Source organism: Eptatretus burgeri, chromosome 10 (genome assembly GCF_056783735.1).
Source record: "Eptatretus burgeri isolate ZD-2024b chromosome 10, Ebu_testis_v1, whole genome shotgun sequence".
Taxonomy (NCBI): Eukaryota; Metazoa; Chordata; class Myxini; order Myxiniformes; family Myxinidae; genus Eptatretus; species Eptatretus burgeri.
This window is the reverse complement of record NC_140970.1, coordinates 64,074,311-64,088,319: the sequence shown is the minus strand read 5'-3', so window position 1 is coordinate 64,088,319 and position 14,009 is coordinate 64,074,311. Positions and strand designations below refer to the sequence as shown.

Here is a 14,009-nt window from a genome sequence, read left to right as displayed (position 1 = left end):
TTTTTTTGCGCAGTGTTAAATGAAGCACTTGGTTTCTGAGTGTTAAAATATTCCCTGCATTAAACTCAAATACTTGAGACTGTCTTCTGTATCCCTTTTAATTGCTGGGCTTAATTTTAATGAGAGGTTAGATTTCAGATAAGTTTAGTGGCTAGATAATTGGGTGAGATAGTTGTGCTAATTGCTAAAGAAGATCTATTACCTCTGCCACCAAAGGCGGACAGAAGTTATATGATGCATTCATCCCTGCTTGTCTGTCTGTGGACAGGATATCTCAAAACGTTATGGACGGATTCGGCCGAAACTTGGTGGACAGGTTGGGTGTGTGACAAGGGCGAATTGATTCGACTTGCGTGACGATCTGGGTGCTGTATATTTTATTAAATGATTCCTCACAATTGAGAGATCGGACCAAAAATTATATATAGCATGATATCTCAAAAAGTTTTGAATGGGTTATGACAACTTGCGTGATGAGTTGGGTCGGTGACAAGAACAACCTGATTAGATTGTTGTTAAGGTACGGGTGCAAATGTGGCATATTGCTGGGATAGAAAACGTAAACTGTTCAGCTTGGCGGAGGTATGCGCTCTACCGAGTGCTGTTCTAGTATTCACATTGTGCCCAAGGGAAACAGGTGATGTATAGACAGTGAGGCAGAAGTTGGACACAACAAGCAAGGGAATGAGGAGAGAGGAGGGCAAGAAACGTGCAATTAAGAGTCTTGGGTTAGGTCATGCTAATGGAGTAGAAAAGATCATGCGTAGGGATAGGGGATGACTGGAGTCTTTTCTTAACCGTTCATCATCAGGACCTCCATCATCAACCCTGTTCATTGAAAGAGACCGTGTGATATTTCATTTCCACCAGCTCATGCAATCAGATGGTTCTCCCTGCTTAACATCCATTTAAGGGGCGGTGCACTTTATGCTACAACACCTTCCCTGGGAAGCACCAATCTGCCAGTTAATAATTGTGTCAAGAAACGAACCCAGACTAGATAGCTCAATGGTAAGATCTCTCTGCAACATCCTGTCTGACTCCACACTACCTACAAGCCTATTTACTGATTATTTGGAAAAAATGGAACTTGTATTCGCAATTTATCATGGAACATCATCATTTCATGTTATTCCTTCGAATTTGTCTTGAAAAAAGAAACCTGAAAAGAAAGCCATTGTTTATGGCCTTTCAGTCGACTTGGACTAAAGCAGTGCAGTGGAAGGCATTTTGATCGCTATTACGCCCAATGCGGTCACACGCCGTGCGGCGGAGCATAAATTGAGTACGCTTATGAGCAAGTCAAACGCTGCCATTTGCCATTCAAACAAACACAAGTCAAACCTGTCAAGCTGAAAGCAGGGAATCAATTCACGCTTAACACAACTGGTTATTAAAAGTTTTGTTCGACTTATGGCATGTTTTATTTGACGGGACTCGACTGTATTTAAATGTAATGATGATGCATTTAATAGATCCACGTATAAAGTGATTGAAGCTAACCCCACTTTTTTGTGTTTTCATACTCATTTTATGCACAGCAATTTCAAGCACTGATATCAGTGTTGATTTGAAGATGTGATGAAGAGCCAAGATAGCTCAAGTTGGACAATGCCTACAATGAGTCTCTTTGCCTTGCTCCCATCATCTTCACTTTTCCACCTCTCCTCTCACCTTCATCAGATACAAAAATGAAAGGGTGGTGGATGAGAAAGAGCGAGAGAGAGAGAGAGAGAGAGAGTCTGTGGTTCAACTCTGTCTTGTCTGTGGCTAGTATTTCAGAAGCCATGATGTCCACTGCCATTCTGGGAAGTGGGTGGGAGGAGGGGGATGCATGCCAAGAGTTTGGAGAGAAAGTTGTGCCTGCTGTGGACTTAAATTATTTGATTTTTTTTGTTAATTATTTGTGAAATTTCATTTATGCTGCAGCCATGAGGTTTGCTGCTGAATGCCTAAGTAAGTTAAATTTGGGAACTACTTCTTTACAAGATGTTGGCAGTTCTCTGAATTTGGGCATAACCGCTACTCCCACCCGCTTTGCCTCTGCTTGTACAGGGCTTAGCCACGTGCCTAGCAAGACCTCATGACCGACTTCTCAGTGTTGTGACCCCGTAAGCCAGAAAGGCATGGACAGCACTATAAAAATATATGATTTAAGTATTATTTTTGGACAAATAATGAACCACGAATCAGTATGAGGCAGGAGAAAGAAGACAGGGCAGCAAATCGCATTCCCCCCCCCCTTTCTCATTCCAGCCTCTCTCTCCCCCTTTTTAAGGTGCTGTATGTAAAAGATCCGTTTGTTTGCCTCTAGGCAGCAGCTTTTATATCCAAGGGATATCTGGGAATATAAAACAAACAAGCGCCTTGTGAGCAGGGATTAAGAAACAGAAAAAAAAATATTTTTCTGAGCATCAATCGTGGCAGCTTTTGATACGTCATCACCAAATTCCTGTTACAAAGCAATTTGTAGGTTTTGTTTTGGAAGTTTTAAAACACATATTTTGTTGTTTTCAGCTGACACATTTTCAGCCAATCTTTTGCCTGGTATGCTGGCCTTTCTCCAAAGTGAAACTACGCAAGCCTCTCTTTTATTGCATAAGCTAGTGAATCCTTCCGCAGGGTTCAGTTTGCCATGACTCTTCATCTTTGCCTCTGAGCGACATCACAGACACCGCTAACGTCACATTTCTATCGTTTTACTCCTTCCTGTAAATCACAAATGAACAAGCCATTTTGGAAAAAATCCGCCTTTGGAATTTAAAATGAATTTGTAAAGAAAAAAAATTGTTTCCTTTTGCAGAAGGTGTACAATTATTATTGTTGGTGGGTTTTGTAAACATGAACTTATGTAAATAAAATAATTTATACGTTATTTATAAGAGAGCGTCTTTGTGATCTCCATAGTGTTTCTCCCGCCGAACCCCTTTATTGCATTGAAGGTAAAAAAGTGAGTTTGTGATGAAAGTGATGCCACTCGCTATCTTGTTTCCAGATCATCATTGTATCGCATTGAAATATTCGGATAGATACCATTTTATCAATGTAATTCAATCACAAATAGCCCTGCGAAAAATCATGAAGGTATGCCAATATGGTTATTTCAATGGCTTCAAAGAAATATCATGCAGCTCATGGTCATATGATTCATTAATCCATGAAGGACATTTAACTTGCGGTACATTCCACACCGTCCTCATGAACTTCTTTTCAAACTTCTGGACAACTTGAGTAGTTTTGGGAACCTCTTTGCAAAGTGAATGCATGTGCAAAGGTTCGAACAAAGAAGCTTCTCTGCCCATTGCAATAAATGTGATGAAGCAATCACTGCATATGTAATGGGTTAAGAGGGAAAATGACAGGCAATGGTGTATTGGGAGTCAAAGCTCAAAACCTACATGCGAACGGAGCAGAATGTTGATCGTGTTGGTGTGAAGGCTGATGATGTTGCCACACTCTGTGTAACTCAGGTCTGTCTCTCTCTCTCTCTCTCTCTCTCTCTCTCTCTCTCTCTCTCTCTCTCTCTCTCTCTCTCTCTCTCTCTCTCTCTCTCTCTCTCTCTCTCTCTCTCTCTCTCTCTCTCTCTCTCTCTCTTTCCCTCTTTCCCTCTTTCCCTCTTTCCCTCTTTCCCTCTTTCCCTCTTTCCCTCTTTCCCTCTTTCCCTCTTTCCCTCTTTCCCTCTTTCCCTCTTTCCCTCTTTCCCTCTTTCCCTCTTTCCCTCTTTCCCTCTTTCCCTCTTTCCCTCTTTCCCTCTTTCCCTCTTTCCTCTTTCCCTCTTTCCCTCTTTCCCTCTTTCCCTCTTTCCCTCTTTCCCTCTTTCCCTCTTTCCCTCTTTCCCTCTTTCCCTCTTTCCCTCTTTCCCTCTTTCCCTCTTTCCCTCTTTCCCTCTTTCCCTCTTTCCCTCTTTCCCTCTTTCCCTCTTTCCCTCTTTCCCTCTTTCCCTCTTTCCCTCTTTCCCTCTTTCCCTCTCTCTCAGCCTGACTAACCCATTATTTCAGAAGATGCCTCAAAAAGGTGTCCCAAACTTGCTTCATCCCTCAACAGAAAACTATTCTTTAATAAGGACTAGGTCTGCGTCGGCAGACAAATTATAACATCTTCTCAAGCAAATGTTGATAGAGGTGTGCTAATCAATGTGAGAAAAGATGGAGAACTGATGTTTCCGGCGTGAGCCCTCTTGCTTTAAAGAAGATATGATCATCAATTCACCATTCTTACAGCAGTTAACATACCTATGTCAGCATTTGGTTGAGAAAATTAATGGCTGACCGTAATCAATCAGGCCAGTTAACCGTTGTTGAAAAATGCCCTGTGCAGTTGGAACTCAAGTAGAAAATATGACAAACTGTATCCAGACAGTTGGAAGAACTTCTCAATTAAGATCTTTCTGGTTTCTAGTGTTGGCAGCTTTTCTTCTGCTCTCTGAGTGACTTGCTTCCAAGGTAAACGCCAAATTGAAAGTAGCATGTAAACACTTCACGCACGCACGCACGCACGCACGCACGCACGCACACACACACACACACACACACACACACACACACACACACACACACACACACACACACACACACAAACCGAGAGATAAATAAATGGCACTGCTGTGTCGCTGACTGATGCGACATTGTCGTGAAACCTGGAAGACAAAGGTCCAGCTTTCTCACTGATCCCAGACCAAAGAAGAAAGGCTGAATATTGCACAAATGAAATCGGCAAAGAAACCACATAAGTTGTGGGAGAGTACAAAGTGCAGCCAACTTTACTCCAAACATTTGAGAACAACTGCTTTTTAATCCGACCTGCATTGGCAAACATCGATCCATCCATCCATTGGGACCATACTCTATACAGAGCATTAGTGCTGCCGAAGCAGTCTCCTGGGCTATTGGACACAATCATGGATGGGTCACCACTCCGACGCAGGATACTCGAATGGCTCAATCATCCCAAAAAGCTGGTACTCATTTTGCCGACCTTGGAAGGATGACAGGCTGAGTCAACCCCACCTGGTATTAACTCAACAGGTCAGGTCAGGTATGCGCTGGAGTAGCGTGTCACTGCGTCCACTTTCCACTGGTACTCCAGGCGCCTCCATCAGTCCATTCCCCAGGCAGATGCCTGGCCCATCCCCACCTCCTTGAGATGCCGATCAACCTGCTACAACCATGAGGCATGTGGTTGGCCCATTGACCTCCTCCACTCATGAGGCTCCCTCGCTGAGAGAATCTGGTGAGCAGGAAAACGAGTCACATGTTCATACAGCCGCAGCTGACGCTCATGGACTATGCAGGTAACAAATCTCATTTAAGTCCCTCTTAGCAACCGCTCGTTGGACAAAAAGTCCAACCAGCGATAGCCAAACATTCTCCGAAGAGACCTCGTACCAAGGGAATTAAGTCTCCGTCTCAGATCCATGGTCAGATTCCAAGTCTCACATCCGTAGAACAAGACTGGAAGCACCAAGGACCTAAAGACACAGACTTTCGTCCTCCTGCACAGGTACCGGCAGCGCCACACCCCATGATCCATTATTCATGTCTATTGACCTCTGGCTCACAGCCAGCAGAGACATGAATATCACTGCCAAGGCAAGTGAATCTCTCCGTGACCTCAACATCCTCACTACAAATGAGTACATACAAGATAGCATTGAAAGCCTGGATCTTAGTTTTGACACAGGAAACCCATAATACCAGCAGCTCCGAATACTCATTCAGCACCTCGAGGGCCCGCAAAAGGATATCCAGAGTCTCCGCAAATATGACTGCATCATGTGCGAAATCAAGGTCAGAGATCTTGATATTCCCAAACGATGCACCACAGCTTGATCTCTCCGACATCCTCCCCAGAATCCAGTCCATACAAGAGCTGAAAAGTGTTGGGGCCAGGACACACCCCTGACAAACTCCAGTAGCAACTGGAAATACGTCGGAGATTGTATCACCACATCTCACAGCACTCTCAGTACCAGAGTATAGTTCAGACATCAGATCGATCAGTTTTGGTGGTACTGCATGAAGACCAAGAATCCTCCAGAGGGCAAACCGATTTACCGTATCAATCGCTTTGCATAAATCAACATCGGCTGCAAGCAGTCCCTGCCGAAACTCTCGTCTGTGTTCGGTGAGGACCTGAAAGGCAAGGATACGATCAATCGTTGACCTCTTTGGTGTAAAGCCTGACTGCTGTGGGTGCTGGTGCTCAAGTGGATGGTGGCGAACCTCATCAAGAATTATCCAAGCAAAGACCTTGCCCTGCACTGAGAGCAGTGTCACCCGTTGGTAGTTGTTGCAGTCCTGGCGATCACCCTTCCCTTTCCAGATACAGACAACAAGGCCCCTCTTGCAGTCAGTTGGGATGATGACTGTGTTCCAGGCAGAGCACAGAACTGCATGCAAAGACATAAGTGCAGCATTTCCACCAGACTTGAGAAGTTCAGCATGGATGCCAGAGATCCCAGGAGCTTTACCCCATTTCAACCGGTTCACAACAGCCTGTGTTTCCCCAAATGAAGGTGGATCACAGTTGATTGGAGGGTCACCAATCGGGATGGAAACAACCCTGACATCCAACTCAACAGTTGGTGGATCAGCCTGGTACAGCCACTCAAAGTAATTGGCCCAGGGCCTTCACTTCGGACTCCTCTGTCAAGAACCCACGTTCCTCCGTTCTAACTGCAGTACACCGAGGGATAGGCCTGGGGGAACACAATGCATGAATTACCTGTAAGCAGGATGAGAATCACTTGACCAAAGGTGATGCTCTATCCCCTCACAGATTCCTCACACACAGGCCTCCTTGTATACCCTCAGCGCATGTACAGTTTTACGCCTCAACTCCCTAAACAGCTCAGCTCTGCCATTATGCCTGGCCATGCGACTCTGGTCAAAGGTATCCAGTGTCCCTTGAGAGACAAAATTCTTCTTCGCCTTACAGTAAGTTCCAAGACATCCACCAGCAACATCAAGGTTGGTGGTGGTCGTGAAGGCACTCCACAACTATTCGGGATTTCCCAAAGCACCCAGAACCCCCAATTCCCCACTTAGCCTGTTCGCAAACTCCTCAGCTACCCTCTCATCCTTGAGCTTGCCAACATCCAGCCTCGGCTGGGATAGTACCATTCTCCCGCATTTAAAGCTGCAACTTCAGAGTTGCTACCACAAGTCTGTGGTCGGTATTGAGGAACTGAGTACTCAGGTAGACCCGACAGTTCTGGATCATCCTCCAGTGACAATCAAGGAGCACATGGTTTAACCTCCTTTGCCACACCACCAGCGTTGGATTACCAAGTCCAGCGATCAGCTTGTGGGCGCTGACACCATGAACCACCCACCCTAACTCCGCTACTTCTTGCAAAGTCAAGGAACTTAGTGCTATCTGATTCAAAGTTTCAGCCCATGGGGACCAACATATGTCTCATGACCATCCCTATCAGTTGCAGTCGATGCATTGACATCCCCCAAGACTCGTGGAATATCTCACCTGGGGCACTGATCAACCACAGACTCGGACTTGGCATAGAATGCGTCCTTCACAGTGAGATCACTCGCCTTATTCGGAGCATATACATAGACCATGGAAAGGACACCCAAGGATTGACGAATCATTCGTCTTATCATACACTCGTTGACCGGTGTTAACTGAATTATCATTGGAGTCAGCTTATTGGACACAGCTACAGCAACTCCTTGGGCATGGTAACCATCAGAGCGACCAGGCCAATAGTAGGTGTAACTGCCTGCCATGATCTCACCACTATCTGGTGTCCAAACCTCAGAGTGTGCTGCAATACCGATGTTCAAACGCTTGAGATCAGATGACAACAGAGACAGGTGATCATCCTCTCTTAGGAATGGGGTATTCCAGCACGCACCCAAAGGGACCACCGTCAGGTGGATGACACCTCAGCACCATCACCACCCCGACACACTCCCGCAATCTGACCTGGGAAGGTTACCCCCTGTTTTTCCTCCTTTCATCAAAGAGTGGGGGTCCCAAAGGCTTTTCCCCAATCCCATCATCCGGTTAGCTGTCCTGCTCAGGGGTAGCTGCACAGGAGATACTCCCACGGAGTGGGTTTTCAATTTTCTTTGCGTTTTTCTTGTGTTTTGCGACGCAGTTGGGCACGACATATGGATGGCTGTTGGCTCACAAGGAGCTCCTCCACCCTTTGAATTACTATCAATAGGTCAAGTAAACCTATTGGAAGTAATTCGACAGCCAAGCAGGATTTGAACTCAGGACTCGAGGATCATGACAAGGATCCCAAGCCCACCACCCTTACCATTATGCCAACATCAGGCTTATGAGCAAACAGAATATGATTTTACCCAGGGAATATGCAGCTGAAGCCAGGGTCAATCCCATTGATTTTCAAGTCCATGCCCCTACTGGAAAAGAAGAGGGTGGCCTTCGAGAAGAGAAGACAAAATGCCCGAGATCTACTTTTTTTGCGTTCGACGTTTCAAATCTTGATGAGCCAAATTGTTTTTCAGTCAATTTATGGTTCATATCAATGCAGTTCTACAAAAAAATATTGATTGAAGTTAATCTTGTCAAATGGATTATGATGATGTTGCGTTATATTGAAATCCAGAGGTTGTTGCAGAGACTGCTTCGAAAGGTTTCTCAACAGGGATAAGAATGATTATCGTGATGATGTTTTCTTTAATTTGGCTGCAGTCATTACTCCTTACTGTAATGTCCCTCAGATGTGACTAAATGCTATCACATGAACAGGTGTTACAGGTGTTAAGGATCAACACTATATACCACATGATTGGAAATGTTGTTGAGGTATATTGCTGTGGAAAAGGCAAGTTAAATTAAAGGAGAATTGTGGTTGCTGTGTGAAAGGACACTCGTGCAGACAGCTGCATGCAAAGGTGACCCTCGGTAAAGTGCTGGAATGTCAGTATTACTTTAAAGAAAGCTTTGTATAAGCTAAACTGTCCGCTTTGTTGGATAAATCACTTTGCATGATGCAGTGTTTGGATTATTGTGTTCAAACTGGACTCCCACATGAAAGAGAAACAGACTGGGAGAAAGAGTTATTATGAAGAGTCTTTGAAGACATGCTGATCCGGGCCACAGACAAGTACAAGGAATGCAGACACCTCGACGCCAGGCCTCAGAGTGGCCTTGTGTAAGACAATATAAGGCAAGGACAGGAGTCGTACGAAGGAGAGGGAAACGCAATGTGAACCAGAGACAAAGAGGAGGGAGAATACGATGCAGACTGTGAGAGATGGAACAGCCGCAGCATGTGGCCGAATACATTTTATGAAACTGGGCTCAAACCAGCAATTTGGGTGCTGCGAGAACTGCGTGCTCACCATGACTGAGAGTGTTGCATGTTGACCAACATCCCTGATTCGATCCAGCTGTATCTTTACAAATGCTCGTCAATCCTACCTGCTGGCCGGTTGGGTTCTCGCTGAACTTATATTATCCTGCAGGGGTCGCAGAGCTGACATCCAAGCAAACCTACCCTCTCTGAGCACATTGATAAAACCAAGGCCAAGTTCTTCCTCATCCCTCGGTACTGCTGGACGCAGCATGGTCCTTCACGGCGAGTAGTGGACATGGGTTCATCTGCCTGCATCGGTGGTATGAAGATCACCTTCTGGGGGCTCCCATTGTGGCTGGTCAGTCGGATATCACATTGTGCGTACTCGTGCACTCATTGGGGCAACAGAGCCTGCTTTTAACATGAACACGACCGACTTTGACCGCAAGTTGTATCCAAATGGGGTGTTTTTATTAAGATACATGAGATAAATATCAGACTTGAAAGTTGTGAGTTTATTCAAAACTGCATTGAAACTGTGTGTAACTCTGGGGAGTTTTAAAAGCTTTGAACCTGGCATGTATAACAGTGAGAATTTTAAAAGCATTCAGTGTTTCTTTTTAAATTATAGTGATGGCTTCTTATTAACCTTTGGAACCCTAGCGGCCATTTTACCAGCCGCCATTCAAACCTCCATATGCCCGAGCGGCCGGATTTTTCTCCAGGGAGCCCAGGGTGGGAGAGTCGAAGGAGCTCAGGGTTCAAAGGGTTAAATGGTGTTGGTGTTTGTAAGGTAGACAGTAAGGATTAATAAATTTAGTATTAAACAAGTCTGGATACAGCAATGGTTCACGAGCGGTATTTGACGATGTAGATTGTTTCAGAAGTCAAGGATGAGACAATGTGATAATTTTTGATCAAGTTATAAAAATGATCAACATGATGTGGTACGAGTGACAGGTTATTAGCTGCAAAATGTCGAAAACCCGGTTTCGTTCAACAAATTTCAAAATTTGACCTTTGCATAACCTTTAAAGGTCACGAAACAATGTTGACATTAAAATAAGGAAACAGGATACGTGCTATAGCTTATTGGAGTTGGTTCGTCGAAGAAGGTCGAAAACCCGGTTCGATTCCCACAACTTTGAAAATTTGACCTTTGTGACCTTTAAAGGTCAAAGGTCAAGGAATATGACCTTTGGTACAAAACTTCCTCTGGAACATTCCAGGAACAATATAACGTCATATAGGCTATATGGCATTTCACACTCCTCCGATTATCCATACTTTGATGAAATCAGTGTAAAAACAAACTTGAAGGGGGCACCACGGGCAAGGTGTTCGAGATAGAGCAAAATGGTTTCAAGACTTTAAGTAGGGAATGACCTCAAGATTATGCATCAAAAATATTGTCATCCGAGCTCTCAAAGTTTGGGCGGTCGTCTGATTTTTATGTCAAAATTTGCAATTTTCTAAGTTCGTGACCTTGGGATGAAAATGAAAAATCGAGCTCCGTGGGGCTATGCAGGTGCCATTGGGCTAACCAAATACCGAAACCCCTGCCAGATTCGACAAACCCCCTGGAGAAGATGCAAATTGAAATCGGCTACCCCCTAAAAACACGTTTTTGGGGTGTGGCTCCGCCCATAATGGACGCACCACACCCATTATCAGGAAAACACAACTCGATCATGATATAAACCTCCCACCAAAATTTTATCAAGATAGGATCAAAACCCACGGAGCTATGCTCGGGACAGACAGACAGACACACAGCAATAACGAATATAGTGGTCACTTACTTTTTCGTGAACCAATATCATTGTGTTTCATGTCGAATGCTGGTTTCACCTGCTAAACAACAGACGGAACACATAATTGTGGCTTGTTAAACTTTGTTGTGCTCCTCTTCGGGTAATTGGGGTACTCGCTTCGGTGCATGGAGGCAGCACGTAACACAGGACCTAATAGTCGATATGCATCTTTTTGGAAGGGCCGGGGGTGGTGGTGATGAGAGGAGATCCATTGATACGTTGTCATAAGAATAGTATGGACCGTCTGGTCGATTAGATTTCTCCTTGAATTGGGATATTTCTTCGAAATAAGTTGGATTGTAAAAGGTGTGCTGAGGAGTGCAAACCATGAGGTAGCACAGAGTAATGTGTTGTGTAAAACCTCCTGCAAGCAGATAAGGCCACGTAGAGAACTTGTATCCACAGAACGGCACAAGTGGCGGTTTTGCTGTACCTCACAAAGCACCGCGATATAGATGGCCTTGTGTGCTGTGGGAAGAGGTGCTGGATGGTGTGTTGTTTGAATGCGGTGAGAAAGTGACGTCTTCATCAAATGGAGTGGCCAATCAGGCTCATGGTGCCAAGACCGAAATCCATCTCAATGCAGGGCTCGGTACGATGAGACCTGCATTGAGATCGATCTCGGTCTCGGCACCATGAGCCCCGCATTGAGATGGATCTTGGTCTCGGCACCATGAGCCCCGCATTGAGATGGATCTTGGTCTCGGCACCACGAGCCCCACATTGAGATGTTTCTCGGTCTTGGCACCATGAGCCCCGCATTGAGATGGATCTCGGTCTCAGCACCATGAGCCCCACTTGCCTTGAGATCGATCTCGGTCTCGGCACCATGAGCCCCACATTGAGATGGATCTTGGTCTCAGCACCATAAGCTGAGCCCTGCATTAAGATGGATTTATTGGGACTACGAGCCCTGCATCGTGCTTGTGCTGAGACCGAGATCCATCTCAATGCAGGGCTCATAGTACCGAGACTTACAGCCATCTCAATATGGAACTGAGATCCACCTCAATGCGGCGGCAGTCCTGGTGCCAAAACCAAGATACATCTAAATGCGGGGTTCATGGTGCCGAGACCGAGATACATCTCAATGCATGGATCATGGTGTCAAGACAGATCCATCTCAATGCAGGACTCATTGTGCCAAAACCGAGATCCATCTCAATGCTGGGCTCATGGTGCTGAGACTGAGATCCATCTCGATGCACGGCTCATGGTTCCAAGCTCCATTTCAATGCAGGGCTTATGGTGCCGAGACCAAGATAGATCTCAAGGCGGGGCTCATGGTGCCGAGACCAAGATCGATCTCAATGCGGGGCTCATGGTGCCGAGACCGAAATTGATCGTAAGGCTGGGCTCATGTTGCCGAGACCGAGATCCATCTCAATGCGGGGCTCATGGTGCTGAGACCGAGATCTATCTCAATGCGGGGCTCATGGTGCTGACAACAAGATCTATTTCAGTGGTGGGCTCATAGGGCCGCGACAGAAAAGCATCACAATGCAGGTCTCCTGGTGCCGAAACCGAGACCATCTCAATGCAGGGCTCATGGTGCTGACAAGATCTATTTCAGTGTGGGGCTCATCGTGCCGAGACTGAAAACCATCACAATGCAGGGCTCATCATGCTGACACCGAAAACCATCTCAATGCAGGGTGCATGGTGCCGAGACCGAGATCCATCCCAATGCGGGGCTCATGGTGCCAAACCCAAGATCCATCTCAATGCAGGGCTCATGGTGCCGAGACAGATCCATCTCAATGCGGGGCTCATGGTGCCGAGACTGAGATCCATCTCAATGCGGGGCTCATGGTGCCGAGACGGCTCCATCTCAATGCGGGGCTCATGGTGCCGAGACGGCTCCATCTCAATGCGGGGCTCATGGTGCCGAGACTGAGATCCACCTCAATATGGGGTCATGGTGCCGAGACCGAGATCCATCTCAATGCGGGGCTCATGCTGCGGAAACCGAGATACATCGCATTGCGGGGCTCATGGTGCCAAGACGAAGTTCCATCTCAATGCGGGGCTCATGGTGCCGAGACTGAGATCCACCTCAATGTGGGGTCATGGTGCGGAGACCGAGATCCATCTCAACACGGGGCTCAGGGTGCCAAGACCGAGATCCATCTCAAGGCAGGTGGGGCTTATGGTGTCGAGACCGAGATCCATCTCAATGCAGGGCTCATGGTGCCGAAACCGAGATACATCTCATTGTGGGGCTCATGGTGCCAAGACCAAGTTCCATCTCAATGCGGGGCTCATGGTGCCGAGACCGAGATCCATCCCAATGCGGGGCTCATGGTGCTGAGACCGAGATCCATCTCAATGCGGGGCTCATGGTGCTGAGACCGAAATCCATCTCAATGCAGGGCTCATTGACAACAAGATCTATTTCAGTGGGGGGGCTCATCGTGCCAAGACTGAAAATCATCACAATGCAGGGCTCATCGTGCCGAGACCGAAAACCATCTCAATGCAGGGTTCATGGTGCCGAGACCGAGATCCATCCCAATGCGGGGCTCATTGTGCCAAAACCAACATCCATCTCAATGCAGGGCTCATGGTGCAGAGACCGAGATCCATCTCAATGTGGGGCTCATGATGCCGAAACTGAGATCCATCTCATTGCGGGGATCATTGTGCCAAGACCGAGATCCATCTCAATGCGGTGCTCATGGTGCCAAAACCGAGATACATCTCAATGCGGGGCTCATGGTGCCGAGACTGAGATCCATCTCAACACGGGACTCAGGGTGCCAAGACCGAGATCCATCTCAAGGCAGGTGGGGCTTATGGTGTCGAGACTGAGATCCATCTCAAGGCAGTGCTCATGGTGCCGAGACCGAGATCCATCTCAAGGCAGCGCTCATGGTTGCAAGCTCTATCTCAATGTGGGGCTCATG

At 46.5% G+C, this 14,009-nt stretch overlaps 1 protein-coding gene across 1 annotated transcript in view; it reads left to right on the top strand.

Moving 5' to 3' along the window:
• Positions 1-2,882, top strand: part of LOC147018718 (uncharacterized) — a 286,880-nt gene extending 283,998 nt beyond the window's left edge. The window contains exon 13 of the mRNA XM_085898717.1: positions 1,542-2,882. The gene's annotated coding sequence lies outside the window, so the exon portion shown is untranslated. The remainder of the gene's footprint in view (positions 1-1,541) is intronic.
• The last annotated feature ends 11,127 nt before the right edge of the window (positions 2,883-14,009 follow it).